Raw genomic sequence first — 13,866 nt, 5'->3', positions numbered from 1 at the left:
TACATTGGATTCTTTCTGGCAATGCACTCCAAATAGCCTCCTGTGTTATTTTTACTCCTCGACAGTTCTCAATTCTCCTCTTCTTCAGTTCTCTTTTCTTCATCATGTTCTGATTTTCGCGTTTTCCAACTCTTTCTATCATCTTCAACTCCCAAATTAAAGCTCTCTATCATCCGGGTCTTCATATTCCACCTCTTCGCCAATGGTCATTGATTCTCCCCATATATACCTTAATCCAGGCGTCTCCAACCTTTTCTATCCAAGGGCCAAATTGTTAATTCTTGGGAGGCTAAGAGGGCCAACAACAAGGATATACGTGGAATTCGACTTGTGGGGACACACACGACGGGGGATTAGGGGGGTCTACAATTATTATATATAATATGAGGAGTTTTAAGTATGTTCAAGTAGGAAGAAACAAACCAATTAATTAAATTTTAATACAAAGTCCAATTTATTTAGTGTTAAAAGCTCATAAGAAAACTTGACAATGCATTAATTTATAAAAAGCTACCATTCTAAAAGAGAATACTCATTTTTAGTGAGAATTTGTTTTCCACTTGAATTGTCCGCCCATTTAGGATCAAACTTTGTGGTTCTGATCATTAAAATTGATTTCAAATGTTCATCTGACAAGAAAGTATTTGGATTTAACAAACTTCATTTTTGAAAATGTCTGCTCACTCTTGTAGGTAGATCCAAAAAGAGAAAACATAGCTCGAGCATGGTTTTTTATATTTTTAAAGTCTTTTTCTGGGAGAGAACTGTAAAATGGAAGTAAGTTACTTTCTTTGTAGCGTTCAAACAGGGACATGTACAGTCCGTGCAGACCATTTGCAAATACTGTATCTCACAATGGTTGATCGCTGCTTGTTTACAGCTTATTTTTTCACTCATTAAGAAATGGAGTGGCTAGTAAGAGAAGAGTACTGAACTCACAGTTGTTGTCAAAAATGCGTATTAATAGATATATATTTTTTCAAATCTGCAGCAATAAATCTCGGCGGGCCGGACAAAATCTATCCGCGGGCCGGATGTGGCCCGCGGGCCGTAGGTTGGAGAGCCCCAAGGATAGTGTATACCCCAAGGATGACCCCAAGGATAGTGTATACCCCAAGGATAGCCCCAAAGATAGTGTATACCCCAAGGATAGCCCCAAGAATAGTGTATACTATACGCTATTCTTGGGAGAGTCCTGCCTTAATCTATAATATAATGAAGGGAAGAAATTTTCTTCTTCCTCCTAAGTTCTCTCTTCTTCTTCATGTTCTGATCTCTCGTTTTCCAACTCTTTCTATCATCTTCAACTCCCAAATTAAGCTCTCTATCATCCGGGTCTTCTAATTCCTCTTTTTCAATGGTCCTTGATTCTCCTCTGATATACCGTGATCCATAATGTAATAAAGAAAAGAAATTTTCTTTCTCCTCCAAAGTTCTCTCTTCTTCTCCATGTTCTGATTTCCTCGTTTTTCAACTCTTTTTATCATCTTCAACTCTCAAATTAAGCTCTCTATCATCCGGTACCTCTTATTCCTCTTCTTCAATGGTCATTGTTACTCCTCTGATATACCGCAATCTATAATATAATGAAGGAAAAAATTGGCTTATACACGTACGGGATGGGAAATTCACGATTGACGCATTATCACGTCTGAACTACTAGAGTAATGAACTTGAAATCTCTTATATTGATTCTTAATTCACCGAGGAAGTTAATAGGTCTATTTTTTATTCCTCAAGATTTCAGTAGGTCAAGTTTTCAGTTTTTCTAGTTTTTAATTAGACCCTTGCGGAGCACTGGTAACCTCTGCTAGTCTTTAATACATTTTTTTGGCAATTTTTTCAATTCTCCCTTATGTAAATTTCCACTCTCACTAATTTTATCTCTTCGTTTCCTATTTATCTTCTTTTCCACTTTATCTCAATCTTCCCATCTTAATTCCAATATCTAAATGCTTTCTCTTACATGTTTTTACTCTCTTCTGTTTTAATGTTTTTCTTGTTGTTGGTGTTCTTCTTCTCCTTTTTCTTCATCTTCTTCTTCTTTTATCTTTATTTTTTTTTCTTCTTTTTATTCTTCTTCTTCTGCTTCTCCTCCTTCTTTTTCTTCTTCTTCTTCTTCTTCTTCTCCTTCTTCTTCTTTTTCTTCTTCTCCCCATCATCTACATTTCCCCCAATTGCTTTATTTTTATATTCCATCTCTGATTTTCCTCTCTCTCATCAGTTTTTCATTTACTATTCTTCTCTCTACAACAATCTTTCAATATTCCTCTACTATTCTTCATGACTTCATAATTATGATATTCGTGTTTTGTTTCTCTCATCAATTTACATTAACTTCTCATGTTCTATACTACGGTACTATTCTATTCCACTTATTATCCTACTCTTACGCTCTCATCTCACTCTGGTTGAGAGTAAGAGAGGGCCGACTGTGCCCTTCTAGGTTCCTAATAAAGACAGCTAATCAATCAATAAAACACCTTCCACTCCACCATTCTACCGCAATATCCAATCAGACGATCTACTACTCTATTATAATATTACCTCCTTCTTCCCGTTCATTTTTCTTCTCTTCATTTTCATTGTTTCTCAGTTTTTCTTTCATCTAATGCGATTCCAATTCATTCCTTCTCTTTCTCCTCACTCCTCCCCTCTCTCATTTCTTAATGCAATTCTCTCTTGAGACTGTAATTATCACGTTCTCCCATTCATTTTTCTTCTCATTACTTTCATTGTTTCTCAATTTTTCTTTCATTTAATGCGATTTTAATTTATTCCTTCTGTTTCTTCTCACTTCTCCCTTCTCTCTCTGCGATTCTCTCTTGAGACTGACCTCACTAATCAAATTCTTCTGCTCTTCCATTTTTCAATGAAATTCTTGTTCTCTAGGGAAAGGTCAAAGATGACACCCAACATTGTCTTTGCTTGTACTGTAGCTCGTATATCACCGTGTTTCTTATTATATCACCGCATTTTGCTCACTTGAAATTCTTCTACTGTGTTGTGTTCGTGCGTAGCTTTTATGTGTTCCATCAAGCCATAACTCATTCAATTTTTAGGTTTAGGCTACCCATCAGGACAGAAAACGACTATTAAATATTGATGAGCAATTTAAAATAATCATTGAGAACAAGAATCCCATGTTTTACTACTCAAAGAATATCATCCTTGTTCATGGATGTTATTGAAATGAAACATAACCTAAACTACTTTTCGGACTTTGTCTACTCCTAAATTTGGAAGACAGAATGACTTAAGGATTGACTTAGTATTTTATCTACTAATGTTACTACATCAGAGTCTTTGTAAAATATTTTATTGATTTGTTGTTATCAATTTGCAATTCATTTAATCATATTGTATTATTGATTATTTTCAAAATATGATATATTTATCATATTATAAGAGTGAATAAATAGGAATAATATTTTTATTGTAGAAAGATGGTAAAATAAGTAGTTATATCCTTTGAAACCGGAACGGGGGTGTACGCCCTAATCCGGGGAAAAAGAAGAAGAAAAAGAAGAAGAAGAAGAAGAAGAAGAAGAAATAATATCATCTCAGTTCATGGCATTCAGTACATGATTTTCAATAAATTTGATACTCATATTTCACAGGAATATGAATGAATATTTGATCAATTATGATATGTAATGAATTGATAAATGAATGATTGAATATTACGTGAGATGGATGAGTAGTTGACTTCTCTCTATGTTTAACCTTGATGTTCACACTGTCTACAACGTTGATCTCAATCAAGACAAAATTATTTCATTTACTTCACTCCGTTTCAATCTGTTTGAACAGTACATTTCGTATCATAGCCATAAGTGATATAGCTGATAAATAACATCTTCCATCTGAATTCAGACAATGTATCGAAAGTAGGAATCAAAACATCCTGGAGCAGGTTTATTGATCTCTTAAACTCTCGATCTCTTATTAGATCCTCCATTAAACAGGCAGGGTTGGGCTCTATAATCCGGACACAATGTGAGAGAAATGTTTACAATGTACCTGCTCGAATACAGACTTAACTCGTTGTATATTATGGGGAAGGTGTGGTGTATTTACAACCTTAATCTCAAGTATCTTTTCTTCAATTCTCGGTTGGACTTCATTCATATCGGTAAGAAGAATCAACGACATCGACTGTCGAAAAATCGTTCTCAAATGAAATTAATCTGTCGACAAAAACATAGATAGTGAATGTATGCTGTGCCAATAATATAAGTGTACATAATCTAAAGTATCTAAGGCATTACATGTAAGAAAAAAGTAATTATAATTGAAAATTAATCACATAATTGAAAAAAATACTTAGATATGTATTTCTATTTATGTAAAAAGAATATTCATTTATTGACAAAATGCTTGTCAATTAAAGAAATTGGGAAATTGAAGAAGTTTTGGGCAATAGCCTGTTTTTCTTTTCCGACTATGTATTGTTTGCTCTTATAAAATAGAATAAATAAACGGAACTTGACAAACACATATGATCATGTGTATGATAAGTTATGTTCAATCTAATTGAATCTATAAGGATTAAGTTTATTCATTCTATTTTATAAGAGCAAACAATACATAGTCGGAAAAGAAAAACAGGCTATTGCCCAAAACTTCTTCAATTTCCTATATATAAGGATTCCTATTTTATAAGGATTAAGTTGTTAACATTTTGTTAATAACTTTGGTGTGAACGCAGCTTTAGGATTGCGGTAAATATTCACAAAGCGATCAGCGATCGTATACCGTAGCTATTAATCTAGATAATGAAGCTAATCTTCATTTTCTTCAATCTCAACTGATTTTGGAGTAATATTGTAAGGCATTCCGTATTTCGAGTAATACTCGAGTAGTAGAGAGTGCTGAGTGCTTCACATAGGTTAATTCATTGGTAAATTAACTAGCTCTGTTGTAGTTCTGACACTGCGTCACTTGTAAATATTTGAAAAACACTCACTTTTGTTGGAGTATTGAGGAATGCATTTCACTCCTGAAGAGGAGCTCATCTCCTTTAGCAGGAGATGGCCTTCATCAGCCATTAACTGCCTGGCTGATGAGCTCCTCTTCAGGAGTGAAATGCATTCCTCAATACTCCAACAAAAGTAAGTGTTTTTCAAATATTTACAAGTGACGCAGTGTCTGAACTATAACAGAGTTATTAAATACGGTAATAATGTTTCGTCATGGAAAGCAACATCAAATTAACTAGCCTTTGCTCTGTCTATTTTATTTTTCTAGATCTTCCAATTGCTGTATATGTTGTGAATTGAAAAATGCCGATTCTTGCACTATAGTGAGGTCCACGTTATAATGGCAGTGGAGAAGATAGGAGAACAACGTTGCCGATCCTCTCTCTTATCAATACCTTCTATACACGGAAGCTGATACAGGTTTATTGATGGATACAGGATATTAACTGTTCATTCTGGTTCAAAGTGATCAATTATATTCTATTAAGAAAAAAATTATTTTCCAATAATTTTATAATCAAGATAAAATATTTCGTTAATTAATTATTAATTCTACATTGTTAAAAGGCGATCTGGCAACAGAGCAAAGCGAGAAAGTGATAGCGCTATCCGCTTAGTTGAATGGTAGACTAGGATAGAAATACCATTGCTAATCAAACACTGTCATTATAACGTGGACCTCACTAATAGTTTGAGTGTTTATAGTGGACAGTAATAATTTGAGATGTCAACAATTCATTTCAAGTCGTTCTCATTTATTAAATTAATGATAACCTCATATCTTATGGATATCTACCACAAGACAAAACCATCTTCAAGACACGAGAAGTAGGCAAAAATAAGCAGATTTGTACTAAAAAAGTAGAACTATCAACTACTTTGATAGTTACATAATTAATGACAAAATCAAGTTCCAATTCAATACGTGATAATTGTCAGTATCGAGACATTATTATTTCCAGTTTTGTATTTTTTGTGATTTTATGACCACATGGGATCACTGTAGTCTCTGGTTAGTCCTTTTTCTTTGTTTATTTGCTTCAATTCTCTCCATTTCTTCCCAGTACCTTTTCATTCTGTCAGATCTTTCTTTTCTCAATTCATCTGAACAAACAAATTCATCTATCCATCTATATATATATATATATATATATATATATATATTATATATATATATATATATATATATATTATATATATATATATATATATTTAATTATATTATATAAAAACGAAATGGCACTGACTGACTCACTCATTCGCAGAACTGAAAATCTACCGGACCAAAAACGTTCAAATTTGGTAGGTATGTTCATTTGGCCCTTCAGTTGGCGCACTAAGAACGGATTTGAAAAAAAATTCCAAAGATACGCCCAAAATCTGTGTTTTTCCAGCGTTTTTTTAGCAAGAACAAATGAACAGAGAATGTTGAAATTTACTACAGAAGCTCAGCTGGGGTGTAATAATGTTGGAAGGAATTTGAAATAACGCCAAAGATACGCCCAAAATTGGCGGTTTTTTGCGTTTTCTTAGTTATTTCATCAAGTAATAGACAAAACATTTTCAAATTTGGTATAGAGGTTTAGCTAGGGTCTTGAAAATTTTGTGATGAGGTGACTTTAATATTTCATCAACGTTACGCCCAAAATCAGCGTTTTTCTCAGTACTTTGACTTCCTGATGGAATGAAGCATGCTCAAACGAAAAATGCAGTCGAGCGAAGCGAGCCCGCTGATCTCAATTTTGACGGATATGGCGAGCAAAGCGAGCCTTACGGCTAGTTCATTCATAGTTTTGTATCTATAATATCAATCTTTAACTACTTCTGTAACTACTAACTACTAATCTCTAATCTCTAACTACTCCTTACGGCTAGTTCATTCATAGTTTTGTATCTATAATATTAATCTTTTAACTACTTCTGATCACTCTATTCACTTCTGATTACTCAAATATTTTGGTGAAATCGAGACTAGAATTGAATTATGTGAAATTGATCAAAACTGAAAAAGGAGAATTGTTGTTGAGGAAGAGTGAAAATATATTATATGAGAATTTATATATGGGATAGTAGCACAAACCTACAAAGGAATACGACATGAGATAATAAGCAGCACAGGTTTGACATTCTATTCCACACTCTAAAAATTATTGGTGTAACCAGAGCTCGAAGCCACCTCGCTACCAGCAAATAACAGGATGCTTACAAATCAAATTTAGTGCGATATTTACAACTGTGTTCTCAACTAACATGCTGTTCAAACCGTTCAAACAACCACTGATGTACTTGTTTGTCCATTCTGAAATGGATGACTAATATTCTGAAATGGATTCAGAGTCCCTACCGCGTTTGCTTCTTGAAATATAACCGCGTAAATTTGACTCGACATTTGAAATTAACTGGGCCACTTGTTGTAGGCAGTGTACATTCTATACTCACTATAGTACGGTCCACGTTATAATGACAGTATTTGATCAACTTTGGTTTTGCTATCCTTGTCTATCATTTGACAAAGCCGGTGGTAATATCATTTTCCTACAGTTACGTTGAAAAGTGGCCATTGCTGCACTGATTACAGAACGCAAAGAATCACTTTTCCGCTCTAGTGCGGGAAAAATTTTTCTGCACTCCAGATTTGCAACATGGCAACGCAAAATACTTAGTAGGTTATATGGAGCAACAGTGCAGCAAAATCAAAATGAAGTTGGTAACAGTGACTGCTGTGGCTGCTATAGTGAGCAGAGGTGCAACCAAGCACAACGCGCTAATTATTACATTATATATTATAACGAGGACAGCAACAGCACAGTGCCACCACAGCACACACCACACAGCCGCCTCGCCATTCAAACACTACTAAGTTATTTGATGGATTTCAGGCAATTTTACCCATAATTACCCACTTTTCATATTCAATGGTAACTGTAGGAAAAACTTAATGTGAAATACGTGCGCAAAGTTCCTCTGCTGCACTCAACAAACCATTCCGCCCTCGCCTACGGCTCGGGCGTAAACGTTTCTTTCGGTGCAGCAAACTGTCACTTTGCGCACTAGTTGCACAAATAACTATTTCTAGGTCCACAACGATGCCAATTATGTTTTTGAAAGTGTAGAAATATTATTAATTGATTCAGAGAATCGGCATCGCTATTCTTTTATCTTTATCCACTGTCATTATAACGTGGACCACACTATAGTTGTAGGCTACTTCTGTAGCTTCGAACTCTGTAAGAAGATACTCAATTTGTTATTTCAAGTTATTCATAGTTTTGCTGATAATTTTTGTTCAGTTTTCACAGTGTTACTTCAACATTCACCAATATTTTTCTTCTATACGATTTTCCAAACGCATGCATTATTTATTAATTTTATTTCATAATCACAATATCGAATTAATGATTGAGAGAGAATCAACAGGATAAACCCTCTCATTAGCCCAATTATTGACCGAGCGAAGTGAGGTCTAAGATTCAAGTCGACGGTTTGGCATTTCTCTTAGGGCCGTTTGCACAATCAAAGCTTAAACTGAATTTGATCAGCTGTTGGCTTAAACTCAAAATAAAACACATTATAACAAACGATACTTGATACGGATTTAATCCAGTTTGGAATGAAATTTAGTTTAAACTTCCACTGTGCAAACGGCCCTAAATGTTTGAATGTTTGAATGTTTGAATGTTTAAATGTTTGTATGTTGCGCATTCACGGCGGAACGCGGTAATAGATTTTCATGAAATTTGACAGGTATGTTCCTTTTTTAATTGCGCGTCGACGTATATACAAGGTTTTTGGAAATTTTGCATTTCAAAGATAATATAAAAGGAAAAAGGAGCCTCCTTCATACGCCAATATTAGAGTAATAATCAGGCTATAGAATTATTCATCATAAATCAGCTGACAAGTGATTACACAGATGTGTGGAGAAGCCAGTCCATTGCTGTATTTCCATAAGGTCTATGGTTTCAATCAGGTACTTGTGGATGAGAATACTGCGTGAGGTCTACTGTTCACAGAACTATTCATCATAAATTAGCTGACAAGTGATTACACAGATGTGTGGAGAAGCCAGTCCATTGCTGTATTTCCATAAGGTCTATAGTTTCAATCAGGTACTTGTGGATGAGAATACTGCGTGAGGTATACTGTTCACAAAACTACTAGTTGACCGAACGAAGTCAGGTCTAAGATCCAAATCGACGGTTTGTCATTTCTCTTAATGTTTAAATGTTTATATATTTATATGTTGCGTATTTACGGCGTAACGCGGTAATAGATTTTCATGAAATTTGACAGGTATGTTCCTTTTTTAATCACGCGTCGACGTATATACAAGGTTTTTGGAAATTTTGCATTTCAAAGATAATATGAAAGGAAAAAGGAGCATCCTTCATACGCCAATATTGGAGTAATAATCAAACTATAGAATTATTCATCATAAATCAGCTGACAAGTGATTACACAGATGTGTGGAGAAGCCAGTCTATTGCTGTATTTCCATAAGGTCTATAGTTTCAATCAGGTACTTGTGGATGAGAATACTGCGTAAGGTCTACTGTTCACAGAACTATTCATCATAAATCAGCTGACAAGTGATTACACAGATGTGTGGAGAAGCCAGTCCATTGCTGTATTTCCATAAGGTCTATAGTTTCAATCAGGTACTTGTGGATGAGAATTTATACTGCATGAGGTCTACTGTTCACAGAACTACTAGTAATGATTAGATATAAGATTGAATCAAATTACTTGTGGATCAATTAACACTATCTTTATCCACAGATATCATCACTATGAGAAGACTGTATATGAAGAAAAAACTAAACAAGAGACTGGTGTATTATGGAAAAGTAACCCACGCCATCTATTGGATTCTTTGGGAATCAACTTAACGATTCCATTCAGCATTGCTTCCTTGTGATTGGCTGGAGGCGTGGCTAGTTGAAGTGATAACAACCAATCGTATTGCAATATTAAAAATCTGGTGTGGCGCACTCACAGAACTTTCCTTGCCATTATGAAAATTGATCACCTGACGCTAGTGTTCCCGCGCATACTAGTTTACTATTCAAAGATCTGAGCCAGGTGATGACAGGACAGTAACGCTGGATACACACGAGATCTACTATCTCTTCATAGTGAATGATTTAATAGAATCAACAATTGCCAACAGTTTGCAATATTGAATAATCACATTTTCTCAAATTTCAAGCTTATTTTCAATTTTAGGTGAAAATGTTACTGGACATTAATTGAAGAGATTTTAATGCTCAATCTTTTCCACTCAAAATTTTTCGTTTAAATTATATCTGAGACCTGATAATTGAGAATCTAAAATCAAACTTTGCAAAGATGGGGCGGAGCTCCTAAAGTTTTTACAGATATGGGGCTTGTGGCAGTTGATATAGCTTATCAATGACTATCTTAGAATGATATGGATTTGATCAAAATCGTTGGAACCATTTTTAAGAAAATCATGAGAGACACTGTTTTTGACAACATTTTCGCCGCCATCTTGAATTGCATTTGATCGAAATTGTTCGTGTCGGATCCTTATAGTGTAAGGACCTCAAGTTCCGAATTTCAAGTTATTCCATTGATTGGGAGATGAGATATCATGTACACAGACACACATACACTCATACACACACACACACATACAGACCAATACCCAAAAAACACTTTTTTGGACTCAGGGGACCTTAATGACCTTGAAACGTATAGAAATTTAGAAATTGGGGTACCTTAATTTTTTTCGGAGAGCATTACTTTCCTTACCTATGGTGATAGGGCAAGGAAAGTAAAAAAATTGTTTTTACATATTATGAGAATCTTATTTTGTAATTCGAGTGCATAAAAGTCTGACTCTAAGAAGATGCTGCTCTCTAGTACTTACTCTAATCTCAAAATGCAATTTGATGTATAGTACTCCATTCTTCCATTGATAGATTGTGATGCGGAATTATATGAAACAAATAGAGAAACTTGGTAACTAAGCTGCGTATAGACTTACTAGTTGATACGAGTTGAAAGCTAATATTATCATTGCATTTAAAATTAATAGAATTCTCGCCTCCAGTAGATATGAGGTTATCAATCCAAAATAGGTTATTCAATTCAAAATAATCATCACTCTTAACATCCAAAATTAACATAATCAAAAAGAAACTATTAAAAATAATTCACAATTTTTAATTATCTTCAAAATTTTGTTGTTCAAGAAATAACATCTAACAATTCAACACCAGCTGTTATATTTAAATATACCAGCATGAACTGTGAAAATCCAATCACAGCTGTGCTTGAGAAGAAAATACCTAATTAGAACCGTACGACTTAAAACCTGACATGTATGAAAGCGTCATTTGTTTTCGGTAACGAAGCGAACCGAACCGAATGAAACCGAATGCGTTTGTTGCTAGACTAATTCACATATAAGGGAATTTCGCTGAGAAAGTTTAAATTCACCAATCAATGTGATATATTTTTTCAATTATGACAGTATATCCATCACGACTAGGGATGTCGATCCCGGGACTGATTTCCAATCCCGGTATTTCGGGATTATCCAATATCAATCCCGGGATCCCGGGACTGATCCCGGGATTGGCAAAAATCAGTTTAATGCATTCTTAACCAATTGGTCCTCCTCAATTACATGTTCAGTAACAGTGTGTGGTGATGAAGAAGGGCCCATTAGAGAAGGAGAGGCTATTCTTAAAATAAAAAAAAATACTAGGGAATAATAATTATTGAAATTGAACATTCTATTTCTCTAAATATTTTCGAGATTATAGGAGTAACTGTTTTATTCCATGTCCTACCTTAAATTTGCTGTAACCTAGATGATAGTGAGAACTGAGGAAAGCGAGATAACTCATCAGAGTCTTTTTTATGTGAACAAAAGCATTCCTATCCTATATCAGGAAGGAATAGAGCTCACACTTCAATTACTTTAAATACTGTGGAGTAAATTAATATAACTTGAATTAATAATAAAATAGAATACTTTTTGTGAGACCATAACGCCATACCGACCAAACAATGCAAAAGCTGAACCACTACACTACTAAATGAAATTTTGTAGAGCCAACTATAATATTCACTTCAACAAGATATTCTACTTATGATAGAGAAAGAGAAGAAGAGAAGAATAATTAGACAGAGAGTGAATCGTTAGTGCTTTTTTATTTCTGATTTCTGAAGTCTTTTCAAACTTCGGAATGCATTTCAAGGAAATGCCATCAGCACTATTGCAAATATTGTGCCGTCTAGACTGGTAATTGTGGTGCTGTGTAAACAGAAACAAACGTAGAGGCATAACAACCATTCTGCCAATTATGCAAACTAGAAATGCGAATTATATTAAGCCAGTAAAGAGTAGTCCACAGTATACAATCATTATTATGTATATGCAACTGTAGGCTGTGCCTGTAAAATAAATTAGTCAAACACTTAGAACAATTAATTAGTTATAGAAACTCATATTCATCACCATAAATAAATTCCATATTGAATTGTTTTTGGAAAAATATGATTCACAATTCCAGGTTTTCAATCCCGAAAATCCCGGGATTGACGCTGATAAATCCCGGGATTGTTAGGTATCAAAAATGGACCGGGATCCCGGGATTCGGGATCCCGGGATCCCGGAATTGACATCCCTAATCACGACAACAGAACACGTGAATTACAATATGAAATTATTATTTTACATATTAATATTATTGTTGTTGATATTGAATTCATATTCATGTTGCAGTGACACATAACCTAGCTACTTTTGGACTGTCGTATAAATTAGAATTGGAACAGTTTTGGGCGTAAGCCTGTGGTAGCCTACTCTTCTGAGAGTGGTGTTGGATGATTAAATTAATTAATAGATTGATTTCAAATAGAATGAAAAAAAATGAAAATTTATTGATTCCTTTCACAAAAAACATAACAAATTACAATTTAAAAAAGTAGGAACTAAGTTGGCCACTCTAACCAGTATTCGTGGTCAACTTACAAAAAAATAAAAATAATCATCATTACTAGAAAATTACATAATGATTATAACTTGATTTAAAATTATTCAAAAATAAAATCCATTGATTTTTAAGTCCATCATCAATTAAAAATCTCTTGCACTCTGTGACGTCTGCAAACCAATGTGAACAAAAATATACAACCAGTTCAATATCTTGAATATTCAAAAAATATAGTCTATCATTATCTATATATATAAAAGCGAAATGGCACTCACTCACTGACTGACTGACTGACTCACTCACTCACTCACTCACTCACTCACTCACTCACTCGCATAACTAAAAATCTACCGGACCAAAAACGTTCCAATTTGGTAGGTATGTTCAGTTGACCCTTTAGAGGCGCACTAAGAAATCTTTTGGCAATATTTTAACTCTAAGGGTTGTTTTTAAGGGTTTAAAGTTCGTCTCTTGTATAGCAAGTATATTCTTCTCCCAATCTCTTAATTATAATTGAAATTTCCATATCATATGTTACTATAGAACTATAATCTAGATAGAGTACCTCTTCGAAAAAGTTGTTAACTCGCAACTAAATTAATAATTTTGTCAGGTTGGCATTAAGTTGAGTTGACTTTGTTAGGTTGGCACCAAGTTGAAGATCTAAATGCATTTATCGAGGAAAAATTGATTGGGCACTGCTACTTCAATCCTGGGAATATTATATTACTAGCCGTCAGGCTCGCTTCGCTCGCCATATCCGTTTAGCCAGACGTTTAGTCTGGACCCCCGACTGGACTGTCCTAACACGATAAAAATACAGGCGAGCGAAGCGAGCCTGCTAATCTCACTCTTGGACAATCCAGTCGGGGGTCCAGGGGGCGGAGCCCCCCTGCGTCGGATATGGCGAGCGA

This window comes from Nilaparvata lugens, chromosome 11, assembly GCF_014356525.2.
Source record: "Nilaparvata lugens isolate BPH chromosome 11, ASM1435652v1, whole genome shotgun sequence".
NCBI lineage: Eukaryota > Metazoa > Arthropoda > Insecta > Hemiptera > Delphacidae > Nilaparvata > Nilaparvata lugens.
Note: the sequence above shows the minus strand (reverse complement) of the source record.